At 39.6% G+C, this 19,965-nt stretch overlaps 1 pseudogene; it reads left to right on the top strand.

The window, feature by feature from the left end:
* The first annotated feature begins 12,288 nt into the window (after positions 1-12,288).
* LOC119808710 lies at positions 12,289-12,465 on the top strand (annotated as a pseudogene).
* The last annotated feature ends 7,500 nt before the right edge of the window (positions 12,466-19,965 follow it).

Below are 19,965 nucleotides of genomic sequence, written 5' to 3'. Positions count from 1 at the left end.
TCTTGTCTGAGTTTTCTTTGTCTACTCTCCAGCTGAGTCCATGGAGCAACACAATGGAAACATGGATACTTTATAATGACCACTGGGACTTTTCAGAACTGAAATGCCCAGATACATTGGAAAGAAACAAAGATGGTCATGTCACAGAAAGCAAGATGGCAGCCAGTGTGAAGGAATGGATTAACCATCGGTGTCAAACAGAGCAGAAAGCTCTCCAGCTGGGCTTCTAATGAAAGCAATGTTTTAGCAGGATCTAGATGAGGTCAAACAATTGTATTTTTCTAGTGTTCCCCATTTAAACACTGATTTAGAATTTAACTAATTCATTCCACAAGTGAAGGAACCAAAGATTATCTACAGGGTGTAAAATTACTTATGAACCTTGGAAAGTACTTTCTCTCCAGTAAATTCTAGAAAACATAATGGCCACTCTTACGTGCTTGCCTCTTTCAAGATCTTCCCATGGCTTCAGGGGCTGCAGCTGTGGCATGTTCCTTCAGTGCCCTGATGCTACCCTCATTTCTCACATCTGCCTCTTATAATCAATGAGTTCCTTCGAATCAGGGAATTTTGCTTTTCTACCTTTGGAACTTCCATGCTAGACAACGCTAACATGAATGACTATTATAATGGGAGTCATTCAAATGAATGTTGGCTATGCAATATTCCAGGAAAATGTCCTGAAGGCTATAAAAACTTCCAAAAGTAGTTTTAAATATATTGTAATTTCTAAAAGTTAGAGCATATTTTTAAGTTTTTACACTCAAGTAGATAAATATATAACATTTTTCCAAAAAAATTGTACTTCATTTTCAATCTCCATTATAAAATTTTAGTCAACTCTACTGAAAAATAACGAAATTTCTGTCTTCTCATATTTCTTTCCAAAGAACATTTAACTCTGTGTCGTAAGAGTACAACTTCTATTTGTCTGCCCTGCTTTTTGTGCACCAAAATGCAAAATCAAAGGTGGCTTCTGGGATCCTGATGGCTAGCTGCTTGGATATCATTCCAATTCACAAAAGGAAAAAAGCAGCAGAGGAATAACAAGTCTGAGCAGAGTCCACTTGAGAATGTTATCATCCAAATACCTGGGTGAAGAGATTGGCTCCAGGGCACTCTGGGAAGTAGAGCTCAGAAAAAGACTGAAAGGTTCACCGACAAAATACCTGGCCAAGAGAGCTCTAAAACAAACAAACAAACAAAACACACATGGTATGAGATGTAGAGATGATTCCACGGCTTAAAAGTTTGCTCTGTAAATGTGAACCGTGCAGTAGAGCTCTCGGCCCCCTTGTGGCAAGCTATGGGTAGTGAGGCATAAGCCTGTAACTCCAGAACCCCGCTGGCAGACAGAAGATGCACCGGGTCTTGTTGGTTGCCAGCCTTGCTAAAGAACCCTCCTAGGCTATATATGTGCAAAGGCACACCCACAAGAGACAGACACACACCATTAGAAATGATGCATGGACAAGGAAGATACATATGTACAATAGAATAGCAGGCTAAACAGCTGGGAGCAGAAAGAAAACATCAGTCCACATGAAAGCAGTTTTCTTTAAATAGCTGGACAGACAGAAGAGAAACAGATAGTCGCGTTCAGATGGTGCTCAGCCAGAAGATAGAAACAAAGGTGAAAGAAAGTTCAAAGGGGTGGAAAGATTGCCATTATAAAATATATCAGAAAGGCCACCCAAGAGAATTAATAAAAGTTATATACTCTATTACGCCATCAAGAAATCATGAGAGACCTTTGTGCAAAAATGTCTGGCAAGATAGCCTAGATAGAAACCAGATTTCAAGGGCGCTGAAAGCAAAATCCATTTTGATATAATGACAGCTATCTTACAAAATACCTTATGACTAAAAGGAAGGAGAGAGAAAGTTTGCAATCTAAAGGACAGTTAGAATAGTGGATCCACTGAGAATGAGAGAACACACATTTCACTAGTCTGTGAGTATTAGGTAGATTTGGGCTGTGCCTTTCTCTTCACTTAATGAAGACATACAGAAACCTTCGTGGTTGCTCTGTGAACCACTTCCCTCCAGCGGTTTCATATTTGTCCCGTTTTTTACTACTTCTCCTGCCGAGGCTCCCTTAAGTCTACTGCCTTCTGCATCTCCTAAGTCATCTGCAACAAGCACATAAGCAGCCTACTGAATGCTGCTTTGTCTCACACATCTGCAGTGTTTCCAATCTTCCTCTTCTCATCATAGAAAGCGGACAATGTACAGGCAGAGAGTGGGAATCTCAAATCTGACACTCCCTTAAATGGTTAAATTCTGGTTTTCTATGACTTCATACTGCTCTGTGATTCCTTTAAATGTCTGGAGATAATATTCTGTCTGTTTTCATCCAATTCCTGCTCACCACCTAAGACTTGGTCCAGATGTCATCTCCACAGGGCTGTTTGCTTTGATCTCCCTACACAGAGAATAGAATCCCTTTAATTGAGCAATCTGACTGTCTTGAATTTTCATAGCTTCTCTCACATTTTCACATGCTGTAGGTGTTGAAGTTATTGCTGTGTTTAAACGCTTCCTATGAGACAGTATATAGCCTGAAGATAGCAAACACACCTCCTGTATCTTGAGATATATATATATATATATATATATATATATATATATATATATATATCACAAAGCTTTGCTTGGTGAGTGTGAATCTATGTGTGAACTTTTGTAAAGAAAGGGAAATGAAGAGGAAAAATCAGGTAAAAAAGGAGTAACACAGACTTGTGGTACTGACTATTCAGTAACAGAGCCATTAAATCTCTTTATAATTATTATTTTGAATTGTCACAGATTGTGTGCCAAAAGCCTTCTTAACCCATATGCTGTGGTAGTAATAGTGCTCACAGTAGATCCTCCAGAACACACTTAAGATGCATGAGCCTGAATTTGGGGGATTTTCTATACTAGGCAGAGTTAAAAAGCTAAAGGGCCCAGATTTCTCATTATCGCAAAAGAGGACTCTATTAGGGTTAAACTATTGGGTCTCTGGAAATTGCACAAATATCTCTAGCTTGATTCATGAAGTAAATGTGGAGTGTTTTTCACACCCAATTTTTCACACCCAAAACATTTTGTGGTGCTTAGCACAATGTATTAATAACACACTACAGCACTTCCTCAAGGATCTTAGAGTCTAGTGGGAGAAACCAACAACTGACAATAGCATGAGATTGCTAGCACTTCCTCATAGGGACAGCCTCAGACTTACCGTGCATAGGGAGTCTTAACCCTTGCCCTGTGATAGTCTGAACTGGCTGCCATCTCACACAGTAAAAGCCGTGGAGCTCAGGCCCATAGGTGAAAACCAGGGATCATCCTGAGGACAGCGCCACACACTTCAGCTTCAGCTCCCCAGCCAGCACACCTGAGGTCTGGCTGATCTGGATGCTGCAGACTGGTTCTGGTAACCTGGAAGGAATCCACACATTCTCATCTTCAATGGAAACAAAAGCAGAACCTCTTTTCCAAAGTAACATATCCTTAGACTCAAATTTTGAAACCAAGGCACCTTTAAAATATATATGATGGTTTTCCCAGGCTAGAGATGGCTGGGTTGCTATGGTTTAAAGTGAGCTGTACTTTTCTTGACTACTTTTCTCAAAATATTCTGGGCTCTGAGCTGCTACCGTGTCCTAAGGATGGTAGCATACTGCAGAAGACAGCCAATCCCCAGAGAATGTCTTGATTACCTTTGCTTTTTTTAAAAAAAATGAATCTGATTCATAGTTATTCACTTACTTCCTAAATGAATTAATGATTTTTTACTTCACATGAACTATAAAGTGGGGAAAAAAAATTAAAAAATTAAGAAATTGCTTTAAACCTAAATATATCAACTTAATTTTTAACTTTATCATGACTTGATTTACATCTTAGCCAGTTCAATGCTTAACATTATTATAAAATACTGTGATACATAAAGAGTGAGACACTGGCTCTGGCCTAAGAATTTTGCGGTTTGATAACTTCTGAAAGGAGGCCTCTTTATATTTAGTGACAGCTACTGTGCTTTAAGCTCTATGCTAAGTATTGTGCCAGGCTTGATATCTTCCTGGTCCTTTTGAAACCTCAATTCTCACCTCTATGACATATCCCCTCCCACAAGACCACACCTCCTCATCTTTCCCAGATAGGTCCCTTAATGGGAAACCTAGCATTCATATAGATAAGCCTGTGGGAGACAATTCTTTCAGACCAGCACACTGTCTTTTCTTCTCAGTTGCTGTTCTACATGCCAGTCATGTCTGAGACAGCCTCATGGGCACACACAATAGACACATATAAATAAATAAACCTTTTAAAGCGATGATCAAATTCTCAGTTAACATGTTAAATAGCAACCACATAAGAAATAAGATAGTGGATTCTTTTCAAAAAGTGTGGGAGTACTTGTCTCTCAGCATTTCAATGAGGAAAAATGTGTTTCTTTCCAAACTGTCTCTCAAGAATGATAAGAAAATTTTGCAGATGGGAATGGTTTTATAAAGAGAAAGTCTTAAAGATGTGACACAATTCACATCAAAAGAATGGTTTGAGAGGCAGGAAGGAGAAAAGGACAGTAATGTGAAAATATGGAACTGCACCTCGTGTCTAAGGATTAAAGATAGAAGAAACAGTGAGTTAACATTGCATAGTAATAGTGCATTGGCCTAGAATATGCTAAAGACAATAAAGGCAGGAAGTGGAGGGCAATAGACTGATACATTTGAGAACCAATCAAGGTTAGGTTCCATGTACTGAGTGCCATACCAGGTTAAATAAAACACATTAAACGAGAGAGTCTTTAAAAACGAACCAGATTGAAAAAGGAATATATTTGTTTAAAGCGGTGGTTTTCAGCCTTCCTGATGCTGCGACCCTTTAATATAGTTCCACGTGCTGTGGTGACCTCCAGCCATAAAATTATTTCCCTTGCTACTTCATAACTGTAATTTTACTACTCTTATGAATCATGATATAAATAACTGTGTTTTTCAGTGGTCTTAGGCAATCCCTATGAAAGGACCATTTGACCCCAAAGGGGTTGCCACCTAGAAGTTGAGAACCACTGATCTAAAAGGAAGCCAAGAGAAAGTAAGATATGGAAAGAAGGGGCTGGAGAGATGGCTCAGAGGTTAAGAGCATTGTCTGCTCTTCCAAAGGTCCTGAGTTCAATTCCCAGCAACCACATGGTGGCTTACAACCATCTGTAATGGGGTCTGGTGCCCTCTTCTGGTCTGCAGGCAGACACACAGACAGAATATATATATATATATATATTGTATTCATAATAAGTAAATAAATTTTATTAAAAAAAAGATATGGGAAGAAGACTGTTAAAACCAAGCCAAGGCTTTCTCAGAGGCCCTGATAAAAGGACAGAAGGACCTTGCCCAGGAGCAGACTTGGCAAGGTCCTATTGGGGCTGACACCAGGGCTTCTAAGGGTTAAGGTTTTGGTTTCTGAGAATTTGGATTTCACCCTTGAAGAAACTGGAGGTAGCAGTCCCAAGGCCACTATATATTTGATCTATGACACACTTGAGATATCTTGTGATCCCATTGTGTAACATTGCTTAATTAGCTTCCCGCTGACTTCACCCCATTATATGATACCTTCCACTGACTCTGTCCCATTTTTCTCCTGCAAATAGTATACAAGATGCTATACTTCTCAATAAACTTACTGAGCATGAGATAAAGCTTCTGCAAGACTTCCTGACACCAGCTTTTCTATATTCTTTATGAGCTCATCCCTGATTAACCCCTTAGGATCCTGTCACTGAAAACTGACAGGCTGGCCCCAGTCAAACAGTAGAAATAAATTTAAATACATGAATAATTGCATTTAAATGAATCTATTCACTAGAGGTTTAAAAAAATTCCATATTGACTGGATAAAAATACAAAGTGATGTATCATTAAAGAGTCATCAGAAAGTTCAATGGGCCAGAAGATAAACAGTAAAGGATTAGGAGATAAATCATATAAATATCTAACACCCCTCCCCAAAAGCTACTAAGAGTCTGATCATCCCAAAACTTAAAAGCTGAAAGATAGATGTGTGTGTGCTGGGTGTTGTTTTTGCTCTTTTGGCATTTTGAGGGGCCCACTACCCAGCTTCCAAATAAATCACACACAAAGGCTTTTTCTTGATTATTAATGCCTGGCCTTCGCTTGACTAGTTTTTTGCCAGCTTTTCTTAAATTATCCCCACTACCTTTTGCCTCTGGGCTCTTCCCTTTCTCTTACTTCTGTAGATCTTACTTCCACTCTTACTCTGTGACTGGTTGGGTGGCTGGGTGACTGGTTCCTAGCATCCTTTCCTTCTCTAGTTCTTCATTCTCCTCGTTCTCTGTTCTCCGATTTATCCTCTCTGCCTGACAGCCCCGACTATCCTTGCTCCTCCCTCGCTATTTACCGCTCATCTCTTTATTAGGACCATCAAGTATTTTAGACAGGCACGACAACACAGCTTCACCGAGTTAAACAAATGCAGCATAAACAAAAGTCACACTCCTGAAAATAACATTCCCCAAAATGTGTCTGCCTGTGGATGCCTGAGGTTGACATCAGGTGTCTTACCTGATCATGTTCCACCTTATATGGAAGAAGGGCCTCTCACTTTAACCTGGAGCCCACCTGCTTGCTCTAGTGATCCTGTCTCCTCTGGCTGCTACGTCCGCCCAGCATTCATGGGAATTTTAGAGATCAAACTACAGTCACTTGTGAACCAAGCACTTTACCCATTGAGCTATCTCCCAGTCCACTGTTTACTATACAAAAATTACCAGTATAAGACATCTTATTGTATTGATAAAGAATTCTAACTTATTGCATTCTGGTGTGAGAATTTTTAAAAATTAAGCTGATTTGTTGAAAATTTTTTGAGACTGGTTTATGGATTATTATATGATTGATTATCTGTGTTTAATTTAGTAAGATGTGTATTCCTTAATTCCTAGTTCGAATTATACATGCTCTTGTTACCTAAAGCTTGTTAAATGTTCCATGTGATTTCTAATTTGATTAATTTATCTATTACTATATAAAAGTTCCTATCATGTTGGTTGTTGCTGATAGGGACATTTCTTTGTGTGACTTCTGGATTTTGTCTTATTTATCTTGTGGTTATTTTCTTAAGTACATGAAGCTATAGAATTTTGATCTTTCTTGATACTTAAACATATGGTAAATACCTCCATGTCAGATCATATTTCAGCTTTTAGGTTGAGGATAATCAGACTCTTAGTCTCTCTGTGTGTGCTATAGACCTGTTTAAGATACAGAATCAGTGATTCCAAATTTTGCTACAAAAGTGTACACTAAGATAATATCTAAAGGGCTTATTTATAACTCTGTGTTTCGACACTAGTTGTTTTGGCTCCTTTATATATATGTTTCCTGTTCTATATAAATTTTCTAAGTTGCAGAGTTTTGGAGAACACTTTACGAAGTGCCACCACCGCCCGGCTTAACTATTTTAATTCGAACTGAGATGTGTGACAGCTAAAACAAGTTGTCATAGGATCGTATTACACGTGGAAAGCATGCTTATTTACCCATGCCCACAAAACTACAAAACTCTGTGTCTTTGTTTCTTAAACTCTTTATTCCAGAGTTGGTTTTGACTTCATCTGTCTGTCATGTCCTCTCCTTGCCTCTCCAGATGCCTGCCCACATGATCACTTTCATTATGAAATCCTCTTTGTTGAGTGTTCTTTTTCTTCTGTAAAGTTCTGTACCTCCACATCTATGAACCCTTATGCTATGGAAAGCCCAGCTGTGTACTGATCATTAAGAGTTTAAAAAATTCAGACAGGTTGGCAAGACAGTATCTTGGAGATGGGTACCACCACCAAGAAGATGCTAAATCAGGGGAATAAGGGTGGGTAAACAAGGTTGTCTCAGTGGCAGTGTCAGAGGGTCCAGGTGATTATTTTTATAAGCTTCCTTTCCTAGTTCAGATAATTTTTATATAGACATCGCACAGGGGTGGGGGCTATTGACAAGCAAAAATAAATGATTGCCTTGCTAAAATTCTGAATATCAGTGATGTACACATCATAAAGAGAGAGAGAGAAGACTTTTCGTATGTGAGACTGTATTCCACAATTATAGACCATAGACATGATGAGCACTCTCAGCTTATAAAGGGTCTTTACAGCTCATAAGAGCAGCTGCAGCTGGAACTCTCCTTGGCAGGACATTCTCAGTCGATGGCTGTACAGCATGTCTGGCCATACGAAATCCCCTGTGGTTACCAATGGCTTTGCTGTGGGGAGTCTGGAGGAGGATACAGCAATGCAATATTGCAGGAAATGCCTAGTGTATTTAAAGTGAAAGGAGACAGTAAAGGGCGCATACATCGCATGCGCACACACACACAGAGAGAGAGAGAGAGAGAGAGGGAGAGGGAGAGGGAGGGAGGGAGGGAGGGAGAGAGAGAGAGAGAGAGAGAGCTTTTGATGGCATCTCATAGCCCAGGCAAATTACCTACCAGCTTCCTTGAACATGTGTAACCAAAATAGTTACAGAGCAAAGTGAAAAGTGGCATATGACTACTCTAGCTAAAGTACCTTACTCTAATCACAGAAACCACTCTGAAAAATACCAGAAAGACAGTTTTAGGGAAGAAGAATGCAATGAAAGGAATACTTGTTTTTTTTAAAAAAAAAAAAAAAATGGGATCTTACTAGCGCTCCAGTTCAGTGACAGAGAATTGGCCTAACATCTGTGAGACCCTAAGTTAAATCCCATCAACACACATATACACACACAACACATACACACACATGCATGATGTGGGAGAGTCTTCTGTTTGTGTTGATTTCATTCGTTAATAAAGAAACTGCCTTGGCCCATTTAATGGGCCAGCCCTTAGGTGGGTGGAGTAGACAGAACAGGAAGAAAGAAGTGAGGTAGATGGCTCAGTCAGATGCCATGCCTCTCCTTTCTGAGACAGATGTGATGAAGCTCTGGTCCAAGATGGACGTACGCTAGAATCTTCCCGGTAAGGCACCACTTTGTGGTGCTACACAGATTATTAGATATGGATTAATCAAGATGTGAGTAAGAGGCTGAAACTAATGGGCCAGGCAGTGTTTAAATGAATATAGTTTGTGTGTTGTTATTTTGGGGCATAAGCTAGCAGGTGGCCAGGAGCAGGGCCGCGGGAACGCAGCCCGCAGCTCCTCACTACAGAATGGTGCCCACGTGGATAACTGAATCCGCAGAAAGCCTGAGAAAGCTTGGGAAAGACTAGAGTAAAGCATGTTTTCTTGGTCGCAGCAATTTCTCGGGTCTGCTCTGCTTGCTAGAGGCTAGAAAACGCTCTCATCTAAGAGAGGCTTCTTGACTCAGTTTCAGCTGCAAAACCCTGCAGCTCTTTTAAGAGGTCCTGCTACGAAACACTTCAATGGCGTTGATAAAAGCTGACTTCGTGCTTGTTTGTTTTCAGCCATAGCAGAAAAAAAGTTGTGCTGTTTTAAAATGCTGGCATTCTGAGCCATCCTGCCACTGCAAACTCTGACTCTTTCAGGCAGGCAATCCGTGTGGTTTGCAAGCACACTGCTGAAGCTTGCTTGCTGACAGGGACCTTGAAACACCATAGAGTTGTGGCAATAAAAATGGCTACAGCGGGTACCTCTGCCATGAAGCTGGAAAGCTAAGGAATGGGCTGGATCCAGTCGCCAAAGTCACGGCTTTAATCCTACCGATATTGTTTTGTAAATTAAAGACTCATGTGGTCACAAAAAGAGAGATATACAGTAAAAGAAAGATTCAAAGTGGAAGAAAATGTCTAAATGGTTTACTATGTGTTAAAAATATATGCAGACTAAAGGTTAAAGTTCTTAAAAGTAAAAAAAGAAAAAAAGGAAGTAGTTGGGTGTGGTAGTACACACCTTTAATCCCAACATTTGGGGGACAGAGGTGGATTGACCTTGTGACTTCAAGGTGTGGTAGCACACACCTTTAATCCGAATGCCTGGGAGGCAGAGACAGACAAATCTCTGTGAGTTCAAGGTGTGGTAGCACATACCTTTAATCCCAGCACTTGGGAAGCAGAGACAGTGGATCTCTGTGAGTTCAAGGACAGTCTGATCTAAAGAGTTATTCCAGGACAAAGATATACAGAGAACCTGTCTCAAAAAATAAAAGTAAAAATAAAAGAAATAGAGGTTAAAACAAAGCTGCACAAAGATGGAAAATACACAGAGAACCTTGATACTGTATGCTATTATGTTCTCTTTGAATTGTTTGAATGCTGAGGAAGGAGCAACAGCTGCTAAAAGATATTTGTTTACAAATGCTGCTGAACTAATCCAAGATAGATATTTTGAAAATACCTTGACTTCAGAATTTGGATCTAAGGATATGATACTTTGGAAAAGAGATTCTTCTTTTGTTTTCACAGAAAATGAGACCTTGTGGATTGCTTCTATCCAAATATGGTATAATAGACCATGCCCTCCTGAAAGGTTGCTGTGAACACCTTCAGAAAATTACTTCACCCAACTGATGACTGAGATGAACCTGGCACACAGGTTATACCATGAAAGATCTGATTAACAGCGCCCCCATTCAGCAGGAAGCAGTTTGGAGAGAAATAACTGCACCCATATTCCCAAATATTGTTTATAAATGTTCTTTTACATTTAAAGGGGGATATGATATAGATATGAATAATTTACATTGGTATAATTTTTTGCTTTAGTGATTTAAATTTAAGGTCAATTTTGTTATATGTATATGTATTTCTGCTCTTGATTGAGGTATTGAGATTGTGTGGATCATTTAAAAATGTAATGTAGCCGGGCAGTGGTGGCGCACGCCTTTAATCCCAGCACTCGGGAGGCAGAGGCAGGCGGATCTCTGTGAGTTCGAGGCCAGCCTGGTCTACAAGAGCTAGTTCCAGGACAGGCTTTTAAAAAGCTACAGAGAAACCCTTTCTCGAAAAACCAAAAAAAGAAAAAAGAAAAAAAATTAAAATGTAATGTATAATTAAGAAATATGGGTTGTTAATGGATAATCATCGATAATAGTAAAGCTTATAGTCATGTTAGTTAGATTTTCTAGATATGTAGAGATATATTTCAGTTAGATAGGCATTCCTAATATCTTTCAAAGACTGCAGAATATCGCATTTTAAATGTTTTAATAACTTAGGGTTTTTCATGACAATGAGACACGTCTGCTCCTGGCAGCACCAATCTACTTCAAGAGGAAGATGGGCATCGAAGAGGCTCCTTATGAAGTTTGATAGCCATTTGGGCAAGAAACTGCTCTTGCCTGGACTATTGCATAAACTGGACACAGAGAACCCTCAGAGAGAGGACTGCTGAACTTGCCTAAAGGTGAGATGGTCTTTCAGGGTTCCTGATTCATGAAAGAGTCTGTGAGACATTTTACAGGACACATCAAATACTGACTGAACTGCCTTTGAAATTTCCTGCTTCATGGAAAAGTCTGCTGAATACTATGGACCTGTAGGCCGAAGATGGATGCCCCAACAGTACAAAAGAACTTTGGGTGACTGTCCAGGCAGCGAGATGTCTCTGTCATTTCTAGAGTTTTGGAAGTAGCTTACTTCTTGTTCACCTAGGTAATATTGTGTCCAGAAGGAGTCTTTGATGGAGTTGAAGAATAGATAGATAGTTATAGTTTTCCACTGTTATGATAAAAGATAAAATGTAACTGTAATTCTTTCTTGATAACTGTTTTGTTATATGTAATTTTGCTATGTTAAAGTTAAACCCTTCTTTTTTTGTTTAAACAGAAAGAGGGGAAATGATGTGGGAGAGTCTTCTGTTTGTGTTGATTTCATTCGTTAATAAAGAAACTGCCTTGGCCCATTTAATGGGCCAGCCCTTAGGTGGGTGGAGTAGACAGAACAGGAAGAAGGAAGTGAGGTAGATGGCTCAGTCAGATGCCATGCCTCTCCTCTCTGAGACAGATGTGATGAAGCTCTGGTCCAAGATGGATGTACGCTAAAATCTTCCCAATAAGGCACCACTTCGTGGTGCTACACAGATTATTAGTTATGGGTTAATCAAGATGTGAGTAAGAGGTTGAAACTAATGGGCCAGGCAGTGTTTAAATGAATATAGTTTGTGTGTTGTTATTTCGCATGTAAAGCTAGCCATGCGGGAGCCGGGTAGCGGGATGCAGCCCGTAGCTCCACACTACACATGCATGTACACACACACAAAAAACAAACAAACAAAAAGCCCACAACTGGTTCCTACCGCTGCCCTTGGTTGTGAGTCATGCTTGGCACTGGGCTGCAGCCATGATGACCTTGCTTCAGCTTGTATGTGAACACTGAGTTCATATACTTGTCCCTGTGGGATTTGTCTTTGGATGCTATCTAGACAGGAAGGATGATGAAAAGCTAACTGCCTTCCGGAGTAAGAGTATGCTATTTCAAAGGGAACTGAGGCCCAATGAAGAAGTTACTCGAAAGTAAAGCCTGTGGCTAAATCTCAGAATGTTCACATTTTAAAAGTTATCAGAGAAATAAAACATTTATTATTAAAAATAAAAGCCCACAACTGATTCTTACCTCAAGGGGAATAAGAGGTAGTTTATGGTTAGTCAAATATAAATAACTTATCAGGAATGGGGTTCACATTTCCACAAATATGTTCCAAATGCCATACATTTATGAACAAGTTTCATGATGTTTATACAATAGCAGAAAAAAATCATAAATCAAGGCACTGTTAAGATACATTGGTGTGAACATCAGGTAGAAAGTTTGGCTACTTTAAAGTAGGGCCTCAGGTGTATAATGACATTCTTGGCTTGCAGGTTGGTAGAAAATAAGTGATCTGTTTGCACATTCTTTTATCTGGTGGTCATAAGAATGTTGGGACAAACACAGAGGTGAGCCAAACGTGAGTGTTTAGGGGGATATCATAGCCCAATTTAATCTGGATCAACTGCTACCATGTTTGGAATCTCCACAGTCACAAAAATTGTGATCTGTTGGTAGGCCTTATAGAATGTTAAAGACACATGAGTTATTTTTCCTTTTATAAAAAGTTCAGTTTGCACCTGAGAACTACACAATGAAAGAAACACGTGCATAGATACATGCAGACATGGTAGACATAAATAATGGATCCTACAATTGTTTCTAAATATGCAATGAAATGTCAGCATATTCTCTTCCCATCTGACCTAAACTTTTAACTTCTTAAATTTGTTTATGAATCCCAGACCAAGAATCACATTTTCCCATATTTAAATACACAAAAGACAGGTGTTAAATGAATGCCTTTTTTCCTTCTTTTTTTTGTATGAATGCCCTTTTTTAGCATACATGTTTTCCTTTTTGTTTGTTTGTTTGTTTGTATGTTTTGGTTTTTTGTTTTTGATTTTTTGAGACAGGGTTTCTCTGTAGCTTTGGAGCCTGTCCTGGAACTCACTCTGTAGACTAGGTTGGCCTCGAACTCACAGAGATCCACCTGCCTCCCAAGTGCTGAGATTAAAGGTGTGTGCCACCACCAGCTAGTTTAATATATACATTTTCTTTGTAAACAAAATATATGTGCACTCAAAAATCCTGGCAATAATCACAATTGTAGACAGAAATTGAGCTTTCTTTTCCTATATGCCCAGACCCAAATAATCACATAGAAACTATATTAATTACAAAACTGTTTGGCTAGTGGCTCAGGCATATTTCTAGCTAGCTCCTACATCTTAAATTAGGCCATTTCTATTAGTCTATGTATTGCCATGTGGCCATGACGTTAACTCATTTTCTTCATGTCTTGTTTTCTTGGCAGCTGGTTGGCGTCCCTTTGACTTCACCTACTCTTACTCTCCCTCTCTTTCTCTCCCTCCCTCCCTCTCTCTCTCTCTCTCTCTCCCTCTCTCTCTCTCTCTCTCTCTCTCTCTCTCTCTCTCTCTTTCTCTCCCTCCCTCCTTCTCTCTCTCTTTGGATGTCCCACCTGACTCTGCTAAGCCACTGGTCAAAATATCTTTATTCGTCAACCAATAAAAGCAACACATATACAAAAGGACATCACACATCACATAATATTTCAAATTTTACTAATGTTGAATTTGCAACCATAAACCAATCCAAAATATTAATCTAGATTTAAAAAAAAAAACATGGAAGTACTATAATTGGCATAAAACGGGAAATGGAGGAGAGAGGATGAGATGACAGAGGGTCCAGTGGTTTGATTGAGAAATGTCCTCTTAGTCTTAGACAATTAGTGTACTATTTAAGGAGGCTTAGGAGGTGTTATCTTACTTGACAAAGTATGTCATTGGTGGCAGAATTTAAGAATGTAAAGACCCACACAACTTCTAGAACACTCTCTGCTTCATGTTTGTGACTTAAGACTCTCGGGCTCTCAGGCTCCTGATCCTGCTACCATGTCTGCTGCCTGCTTTGCTATTCCTGCCATCACTGGCTCTAACCCCCTGAAGCCGTATATTCAAATAAACTCTTTCTTTTATAAATTCCCATGGTCATAGTGGCTTATCACGGCAACAAAAAAGTAACTAATACAGAGGTTAAGAAATGGTGGCTAACATAATGAAACCTATTAGTTTATATAATATGTGTTATGAAATATTCGCTTTAAAATATGTAAAAAATAAATTAAAATTGTACTTTCCATGTAAGTAATTCTGAGTTACAAATTATAAAACATTAGATTTTCAAAGTTTTATATATAAATATACATTTAAAACAGCAATAAAATGGAAACTAGCCCAAACCTGTAGATTGAGAAAGGTACAGGTAGAGCCTGGGGCCTGGTTGTGGAGCTCAGATTAGGTCTGGTGGCTAAGGAGAGTGCAGGGAGGGAAGAAAGGATCCGACAAAGACAAGAGGCATGGCCTGAGCAAAGGAAATGCAGCTTTGCTCTGGGTCTGAAGGATGGCTCCAATGCCCTCTTATGGCCTCCTTGGGTACTGCATACATGTGATACCAGCTAAGCATGCAGAACAAGCACCAATACATATAAAAATAAATCTTATTAGAAAAAGGTAAAAAAAAAAAAGCTTATTTATTTGAAGTGTGTGCGTGTGTGTGCTTGTGTGTGTGTGTGTGTGTGTTGTGTAGTGTGTGTTCATAGGATGGCAGAGAACATCTTGGAAGAATCAGTTCTCTCCTTTCATCATTTAGGTTCTAGGAATCAAACTCAGCCCAAGCTTGGCAGCAGCGCCTTTACATCATAACCATCCATCTTCAGCCCTGGAGCTTTGGTGTCTAATGGGACATGTGGCAAGAATATGGCATAAGGCAGTCCATTATCTAAATGACACTCTAAGCCACACTGAAACCCTATAGCTGACCTCATCTTCATGTCTGCTTTTTGTGTTTACAGGTAACAATAGTATTTAATACTGTCAGGCAATGTACACAAATTTCTCCTCCAAGTCATACCCTAAGAAGCTCTCAAAAATAATATTCTCCAAAGAGGGAGTTTGATACTCAGAATGACAAAAATCTGCTAACTTCCTATCAGGCCTGGAGTTAAATTGCAGCATTTTTTTTTCTGATGTAGGAGTGTCTTATATCTGTTGTTTCATTGGTTAATTAATAAAGAAACTGCTTGGCCTGATAGGTCAGAACATAGGTGGGTGGAGTAGACAGAACAGGATGCTGGGAGTGAGGCAGATGCCTCGGGCAGTCGTCATGCCTCTCCTCTCTGGGACAGACACCATGGAGCCAGCCACCAGGTCAGACATGCTGAATCTTTCCCAGTAAGCCACCACCTCGTGGTGCTACACAGATTACTAAATATGGGTTAAAGCAAGATGTGAGTGTTAGCCAGTAAGAGGCTGAAACTAACGGGCCAGCCAGTGTTTAAAAGAATACAGTTTCCGGGTAATGATTTCGGGTAAAGCTAGCTGGTGGCAGGACATGGCCCACTCGTCTCAACACAACAGATTGGTGTGCAACGTGGTGACTAAATTTACTTTAAAACCTGAGAGGGCTCGAGTTCGAGGCCAGCCTGGTCTACAAGAGCTAGTTCCAGGACAGGCTCTAGAAACTACTGGGAAACCCTGTCTCGAAAAAAAAAAAAAAAAAAGGAGAGAGAGTTTAACACAGCTTTTTGCTGTTTGTGAGGACGTACTGTAGAGAGATTTCCTGATTCAGCAATAGCGGCAGGAAAAAAAAAAGCCGTGCCAGCCACTTTAAAACGCAGCTTCCTGGGCCCTGCCGCCGGCACAAACTCTAGCTATGGAGCAATTCTGAGCCCACTCGGGGTCGGGAACAAAGTAGCTGAGACCATGCCTGTGGCTCAGCTCTTCCTGCCTGGGTAAGCCGCGAGATCAGGTCTACTAAAAAGTGGCAGTTTTGAAATACCAGTTTCTGGGCTGTGCCTCCATTGTGATCTCTGTCTGGCTCCTGTGGGAGACAGAGCCTTTGAATGGAGCATTTGGCATAACGTGCTATGATTTGTTTGATGGCAACTAGACTTGCTGTGTACCTAAAAGGGGGTCATTATGTGCTGCGGCTCAGAAGCACAAGCAGCTCCACCATGCTAGCGGTGCAATGTTCAAGGCTCAGAGGCACTAGCAGAGAGGCTCCGCCATGCTGAACTGTGCAGGTCTCAGGCAGGAACTGTAGTAATTACCATGATAACAGCACAGTTAAGGTTTAGACTGGGCCGGACACAGGCGGTACCGTATTACCTCTACATGGTGCAACTTAAGTTTTTAAGAAGCGCTTAGCATTTTAAGAAGTGCTCCTGGACAGTAAAGAATTACAGATTCACAATAGGACAGATTCAGACATAAAAGACCTTTAAATGGGTCACAGTGTTGAATGAGTGTACGTAAGCTTGGGAGAGAAAAGAAAAAAATAGAGAGAGAATAAAGTTAACGCCTTAAAAAAGGGTAAAGTCTTTAAAGAGACAGAGTACAGATAGTTATAGATTAAAAGAAGTAAAGAAAAATAAGCTACGTAAAAATGGAAAATTCACAGCGAGTCTGGATTCTGTGTATTATTGTGTTTTCATTGAATTTTTTTGACTGTGAAGGAGCTAAGTACAAAAAAACATTTCATTAAATGGGCTGCCAAGCCGAACCTGCATATATGTTCTAAAGGTATCTTGACTTCAGAATTTGGATCTAAGTATATCATGCTTTGGAAAAGAGTTTCTTCTTTTGTTTTCACAGGGGATGAGACTCTGTGGATTGCTTCTATCCCAGTATGGTATGATAGACCATGCCCTCCTGAAAGGTTGCTGTGAACACCCTCAAAAAATTACTTCGTTCAACTGCCGACTGAGATGAACCTGGCACACAGGTTATACCATGAAAGATCTGATTAACAGCGCCCCCATTCAGCAGGAAGCAGTTTGGAGAGAAATAACTGTGCCCATATTCCCAAATATTGTTTATAAATGTTCTTTTACATTTAAAGGGGGATATGATATAGATATGAATAATTTGCATTGGTATAAATTTTGCCTTATTGATAGAAATTTAAGGTCTATTTTGTTATATGTATATGTATTTCTGATCTTGATTAAGGTGTTGTGATTGTGTAGTTCATTTAAAAATGTAATGTATAATTAGAAAATATAGATTGTTAATGGATAATCATCAATAATAGTCAAGCTTATAGTCATGTTAGTTAGATTTTCTAGATATGTAGAGATATATTTCAGTTAAGATAGACATTCTTCATATCTTTCAAAGACTGCAGAATATGGCATTTAATGTTTTAATAACTTAGGGCTTTTCATGACAATGAGACATGTCTGCTCCTGGCAGCACCAATCTACTTCAAGAGGAAGATGGGCATCGAAAAGGCTACCTATGGAGTTTGGTAGCCATTTGGGCAAGAAATTGCTCTTACCTGGACTGTTGCATAAACTGGACACAAAGAACCCATAGAAAAAGGACTGCTGAACTTGCCTAAAGGTGAGATGGTCTTTTGGGGTTCCTGATTCATGAAAGAGTCTGCGAGACATTCTGCAGGACACAGCAGATAGTGACTGAACTGCCTTTGAAATTTCCTGCTTCATGGAAATGTCTGCTGAAAACCATGGGCCTGAAGGCCAAAGATGGATGCCCCAACGGTACAGAGGAACTTTGGGTGACTGTCCAGGCAGCGAGATGTCTCTGTCATTTCTAGAGTTTAGAAGTTGCTTATTTCTTGCTTACTTACGTAGTATTATATCCTTCTGGAGTCTTTGATGGAGTTGAAGAATGAATAGTTATAGTTTTCCACTGTTATGATAAAGATAAAATAGATATAAATATTATAACTGTAATTCTTGCTTGATAACTGTTTTGTTATATGTAATTTTGCTATGTTAAAGTTAAAGCCTTCCCTTTTGTTTAAACAGAAAAAGGGGAAATAATGGAGGATGGTCATCTGTCTATGTGTTACTTTCATTGGTTAATAAAGAAACTGCCTTGGCCCTTTAATAGGACAGAAAATTAAGTAGGCAGAGTAGACAGAACAGAATTGTGGGAGAAAGAAAGGGAGTCAGGCAGATGCCATAGCTCTCCTCTCCGAGATGGACGCAGGCAGGCTAAGATCCTTCCCAGTAAGACACCACCTCGTGGTGCTACACAAATTACTAAATATGGGTTAAAGCAAGATATGAGAATTAGCCAATAAGAGGCTGAAACTAATGGGCCAGGCAGTGTTTAAAAGAATACAGTTTCCATGTAATTATTTCAGGTGTAAAGCTAGCCAGGTGGTGAGAACACAGCCCACTGCTCCTTCTACATTTTTCTTTTTTAGAGATTTTTTATGATTTTGGAGGCCAATTTAGCAATGATATAAATCAAATGTTAAAATAATCCTCTAAAGAAACATACTTCATTTGGGAGGGAAACAGTTTCACTAGTAACCATAGTGAGATAGCATTGCTGTCATTGTTTTTGTAAGATGTTGCCAGGACTTTTCTGAGTCTTAGGCGAGATTTGACTCAAATACAACAGTTGGCAATGATTACACGTTTAGAATGTTTTATAAAAAAAAAAACAAAAAAAAACTTAACTAAACAGATGACAGTAGAATAAACAAGCTTACACCCTAGAGAGTTTTATTTCACATTTTATTGAAACTAAAACTGAACAAAGTAACTAAAAATGAATAGAAAACAAGATCTCCACATTTCTCAAACTCTACTCAAATACTGAAATTTCTCATTTTTAAGGAGAATGCAGGGGGCATAGCGGTATGAGCAGATGAGGACCAGGGAGGTGTGGAGAGGGGTAAGAGAGCATAGCTCAACCCAAACTAAACATGTATGGAAATGCCATAGGAAAGCGCCTAGTCTGTGTAACATGCATCATAATGTAGAAAATCATATTTTTCTTCTACACCCCTTGTGACTTCAGCAGAACTAGAACAAAGTGCAACAAAACCAAGCAAGACACACAATTGCTTGCTCAGATAAGAATTAAATACGTGACATAAGAGAAATGCCCCCATGATACCTTTCACATGTGGGGGCTTATGCACATGATCACATTCATGCAAGTTACAAGGATAGTTACGTGTGCACATAAATGTGTGTACTCACATGTGTACAATTTCTAAGCACAGTTACATATCAGTGCATATTCTCACTTGCAAATGTGAAAGTTCCCAGTATGGTCACTATGGTAGTTTGAATGAGAATGGCCCCTATATATATTCACATATACATACATGTATATATATACATATGTGTGTGTGTGTGTGTGTGTGTGTGTGTGTGTGTGTGTGTTTAGTCTCTACCTGGTGGGACTATCTGGGGAAGGATTAGGAGGTGTGGCCTCATTGGAGGAGGTGTTCACTATGAATAGGCTTTGAGGTTTCAAAGACCCATGCCAGGATTGCGCTCTCTCTCTCTTTTTCCCTCCCTCCCTCACTTCTTCCTTCCCCCTCCCTCCCTCTCTCTTTCCCTTCCCTCCCCCCTCTCTCCTCCAACTAATGTATAAAATGTAAGCAAGCTCTCAGCTACTGCTCCAGCACCATGCCTGC

The sequence above is a fragment of the Arvicola amphibius genome, chromosome 3 (assembly GCF_903992535.2).
Source record: "Arvicola amphibius chromosome 3, mArvAmp1.2, whole genome shotgun sequence".
Lineage (NCBI taxonomy): Eukaryota > Metazoa > Chordata > Mammalia > Rodentia > Cricetidae > Arvicola > Arvicola amphibius.
The sequence above is the reverse complement of the archived record's forward strand: the minus strand, read 5'-3'. Positions and strand labels throughout refer to the sequence as shown.